The sequence below is a fragment of the Arachis ipaensis genome, chromosome B06, assembly GCF_000816755.2.
Source record: "Arachis ipaensis cultivar K30076 chromosome B06, Araip1.1, whole genome shotgun sequence".
Classification (NCBI taxonomy): Eukaryota; Viridiplantae; Streptophyta; class Magnoliopsida; order Fabales; family Fabaceae; genus Arachis; species Arachis ipaensis.
Window position 1 is genome coordinate 101,523,284 of NC_029790.2, and position 5,378 is coordinate 101,528,661.

Sequence of the window (5,378 nt, forward strand, 5' to 3'; positions counted from 1 at the left end):
GAAGTGCACTAGAGCTTGATGGTTGATTGTTGAAGGTATTTGGTGGTCTGATTTGGGCGACGAGAGCTTGTATAGTAGAGTTTAGATCAGTAAGTGCTTTCTCCATGGAGGTTTGGGGTGGATAGGAGGGTTCATTTGGCTCATAAGGTGGTTGGTATGGTGGATACGGGTTAGGGTCAAATGGAGGTGAATGGTGAAAAGGGGCTTGTGAGTATGGTGGTCCAAAGTCATGTTGAGGAGAGGGTTTATAGGCATATATGGTGGTGGTTGTTGATAGTCCATTGGAGGTGGTTGTTGCCATGAGGGTTGATCAAATCCTTGTGGCTCCTCCCATCTTTGATTGTTCCAACCTTGATGCCTGTTCTTATTGTAATTTCTTCTTCCTGCAACATAATTGTAACCAGACTCATAGCCAAAAGGGTAAGAGTTCATAATAGCAAATAAAAATTAAAAACAAAAATAAAAACAATTTTAAATTAAAAGGTTATTTAAATTTTGAAATTTAAAATTAAATTTTGAAATTTGAATTTTAATTTTTGAAATTTGAAATTTTAAAATTTGAATTTTAAATTTTTGAAATTTGAATTTTTGAAATTTGAAATTTGAAGATTTTTAAATTTGAATTTTGAAAATTTTTTAAATTTGAATTTTGAAATTTGATTTTTGAAATAAGATAAGATAAAAATTTTAAAGTAAAAACCAATAACCTCTTAATTTACGAAAAAGAAAAAATAAAAACAAAAATAAAAACAAGTAACAAGAAAATATTTACAATAACCAATAATAAGGCACACGTTTGCAATTCCCCGGCAACGGCGCCATTTTGACGTTAGGATTTTTGCCAGTAAAGAATTTCATAAAAACAGTCGCGTTGTAGATATAGTCTCTAAACCAACAAAAATCCTTTCGTACAAACGTTTTGGTTGTCACAAGTAACAAACCCCTTTTAAAATTGATAACCGAGTATTTAAACCTCGGGTCGTCTTCTCAAGGAATTGCAGGGAGGTATGTTCTTATTATTGGTTATGAGTTTGTAAATTGGGGTTTTGGAAGTAAGGAGGGAATATGTTATATGACAAGTAAAATAAAATAATAATAATAAAATCTCTTGGCAAGGTATAAGAATTGGAATTTCTATCCTAGTTATCCTTATCAGGTGTGAAGAGAATTGGGTTTTAATCCCACTTGGTCAGCCTTTATTAAACAAAGGAAGGTTAAGTGGATTGATTAGCTTGATTCTTAAGTCCTAGTCAACTCCTGTGGAGAGACTAGTGTTAGAGCAATCCTAGCTCAAGCAGAATCTGCCAATTTCAATCACTTGCTGAGTTTGATAACTCAAGTACTACCAATCACTTGACCAAAGCCAAAAGGGAGAAAAATATCCAAATTAAATTAAAAGCATCAATATAAATAAAGCAAAGCAATCTTAAATCTGAAAATACTTCAAATTGCATTAACAAAAGAAATTAAATCTAGCATAGATGTTCATAAATTAAATTGAGAAAATAAATAAAAAGAACATTGAACCTGGGATCGAGAGTCACTCCTAAAACTAAGAGAAATCCTAATCCTAATCCTAAGAGAGAGGAGAGAACCTCTCTCTCTAAAAACTACATCTAAATCCTAAAATTGTGAATATGAAAGCATGTTTATGAATGGATGCAATACCTCTACTTTATAGCCTCTAATCTGTATTTTCTGGGCCGAGAACTGGGTCAGAAACAGCCCAGAATTCGCTGGTTGCGAATTCAAACATGCTGAATTTCTGTCACTGCGACGCGTCCGCATGGAGCATACGGTCGCGTCACCTAGCGTCAGGAAAACTATGGCATATTATATATCAAATCGAAGCCCCAAACGTTAGCTTTCCAACGCAACTAAAACCGCATCGGTTGGACCTCTGTAGCTAAAGTTATAGCCATTTGAGTGCGAAGAGGTCAAGCTGGATAGTTTTGCAGTTCCTTCAACTTCTTTTATTCCTTCCACTTTTGCATGCTTCCTTTCCATCCTCTGAGTCATTCCTGCCCTGTAATCTCTGAAATTACTTAACTAACATATCAAGGCATCTAATGGTAATAAGAGAGGATTAATCATAGGGAATTTAAGGCCAAAGAAGCATGTTTTCAATCAAAGCACATAATTAAGAAGGCAAATGTAAAACCATGCAAATAGCATGAATAAGTGGGTAAAGAGTTGATAAAATCCACTCAATTGAGCACAAGATAAACCATAAAATAGTGGTTTATCACCCACCCGAGATCATATGTATGTGCCTTTCTGGGGTTTGTGGGGGTGGATCTCTCCGGTCCTCGTCGTCTCGCTTCCTTTTCCCCTGATGGTCCGACCTTTCCATGAGATATCTATCGAGCCGACCTTCTCTGGCCAACTTTTCTATCACATTTTTAAGGTCGTAACAATCATTTGTTGAGTGACCATATAGCTTATGGTACTCACAGTAGTCGCCACGACTTCCTCCCTTTTTGTTTTTGATGGGTCTAGGGGGAGGTAGTCTTTCAGTATGGCAGATTTCTCTGTAAACATCAACTAGGAAAACTCTCAAAGGAGTATAAGAGTGATATCTCCTAGGCCTTTCGGGATTGACTTCCTCTTTTTTCTTGGGCTCTCTCTCTTTTTCATTTGATGAGTTAGAGTGCCCAGGTTGCCAACTCGGTTCTCGCAATCTGGCATTTTCCTCCATGTTGATGTACTTCTCAGCTCTTTCTTGTACATCGCTCAAGGAGGTGGGGTGCCTTTTAGATATGGACTGGGAGAAGGGGCCTTCTCGAAGTCCATTTACTAGCCCCATGATAACTGCTTTTGTGGGCAGATCTTGAATCTCCAGACATGCTTTGTTGAATCTTTCCATGTAGTCCCGTAAAGACTCCCCGACCTCCTGTTTTACCCCTAGGAGGCTCGTTGCGTGCTTTACTTTATCTTTCTGGATGGAGAACCGCATTAAGAACTTCCGCGAGAGGTCTTCGAAGCTAGTGACCGACCTTGGAGGGAGGCTGTCGAACCACTTCATTGCTGCTTTCGACAAGGTGGTCGGGAAAGCTTTACAACGAGTAGCATCAGAAGCGTCAGCCAGATACATCCGACTTTTGAAGTTGCTTAGATGATGCTTCGGATCAGTGGTTCTATCATAGAGGTTCATATCAGGGCTTTTGAAGTTTCTTGGAACTTTTGCCCTCATTATGTCCTCACTAAACGGATCTTCTCCTCCTAGGGGGGAATCTTCTCGGTCGTTGCAGGAGTTCCGACTTTTGAGGGCGAATTCCAGCCTTGAGAGCTTTTCTTCTAGCTCTTTTCGTCACGCTATCTCGTTCCTCAAGTTTCTCTCCGCCTCCCGCTGTCGTTCCAGTTCCTGCTCCAGTTGTTCCAAACGCCCTTGGTGGCCGTGGAATAGCCCCATGAAGTCGGTTGCATGGGGTTGTCCGTCCTTTCCAGACTCGCGCCCATCAGAAGAGTTTGCTTTTGGATCTTTCAATCCTGAAGTACCCTCTCTGTTCTGATCGGCGCCACTTTGGTGGGCGGCCACATTCGCATCATTGTTTCCAGCGTCGAGATTCTCTTGCTCAGAATCGGACGCGTATGACCATCTTCTGGTGAATTGTCCGTCATTATTGGTTGATCTCTCGGGTCCCTGACAACGGTGCCAATATTACTGTGGGTAACCGGAGATTAATGGGCTGGACTTGCTGGGTTGGCCCAATCATCTGCGGAAGAAAGCCTCCGAGCAGGGTCACGCCTTGGGGCCTCCGTCCGACTTGTATGTATGAGATAATGAGGGGGTGGTACCTGTAAAGATACTCCGATGCTTAAGTTAGGAAGGGTGTAAGCAGGTCTAGAGAGTATTGGGACTTAGTGATACCCGAGGGGTGTCAGTGTATTTATAGTGGTGAACCAATAACCACCGTTGGAGTAGTTCTCCTTTAAAGGAGGATAACCGTCCCTTTATCTTAGGAAAGTTGGGATATGCCTCCTGGAAGTGGGTTGAGAGATTTTAGGGGCAATTACTAATTTGAATGAGTGTTATCTGCCAACTAATATTCGTCTCGACTTCTTTAGATCAAGTCGTTGTTAAGACCGACTTCTTGAGAGAAAGTCGATGTCGAGTGAAAGCCAATCCTTTGATTGGATCTTTCATTTGGGCCTGGACCTTAGCATAATTAAAGAATTTAATATACTTTTTTAATAGAGTCAACAAAAATTTATCGATTAATTATTTTGTCAAAAAAATATATTTTTATAGGTAGAAAGTTTGTTTAATCTTTTTGTGGTTTATTTTGTCAGTATTCAAATTTTTTTTATAATTAAAAATAATTATTTACTCATGTCAAAAATTAAGAACAAGAATTAACGTAAGTCATAAATATTAAATTAGAAAATTAAATTGAATATATCAAAATTTTGAATATCAAATTGAGGCGCAAATATAATTTCAAAAACCAATATGAAACAATATATTCTTCATATAATTAATGCATAGTAGTAGTTGTTTTCCGATACTAAAAAGAGTCTCGTAAATTGATTTTAGAGTTAATATCATTATAGCCAATAGTAATGTAATAAAACTCACAAATTTAGTAATTAGTAATTCTAGACAATTAAATTTTTTATGTAACTAATTAAGTCTAACTAAATCATCACATATATATTTTTCTTTTTTTTTTTTGTTTTTTGTTTTTTTTCTTCTCTTCCATTATCATTATTATTGGTATCGTTCTTCTTTTTTTTTTTTATATATTATTTTTGTTCTTATTCAACTTTTTTGTTTGTTTATTTATTTGTATATTTTTAAAAATTTCAAGAAAGAGAAGAATAAATAAAACAGCACACAAAAATAATGATGATGAGAATGACATCAGATTTTTTAATATGAAATACACAAATAAAATAAAAATAATACCAAATTTGTCATATAAAACATATAAGTTTTATCACAATAAATACATGATTTAAATTGATCTCGACATTACATTGCAAGTCAGTTTATTGTTTAAGATCTAGGAGTAAAGATTATATCAATAATAAAACATGAAAAAAAAAACATATTAGGAGAAAAAAAAAAGATAAAATATGAAGAAAAAGAAGTAAAAGAAGAAGACATATTGGAAAAAATTTCAACGTCAGGATTAAGAAATTTCGATACTATTTTTAAAAAATTTCGGTGCTTTTTTTGTTTTTGATAACTTCTAATTAGTTAAAAAATTTTATGTGTCATCGTTAAAAAATTTTGGTGTTAATTCAAAAATTTTCTATCAAGCAAAAATAATTTTAGTGCTATTTTTCTAATAAATTATACACAAGTCAAAACTCAATTATTCCTTTTCTTTATCATCGTCGTCGTCTTTTTTTCTTCTTTTTTTTTCATCTTC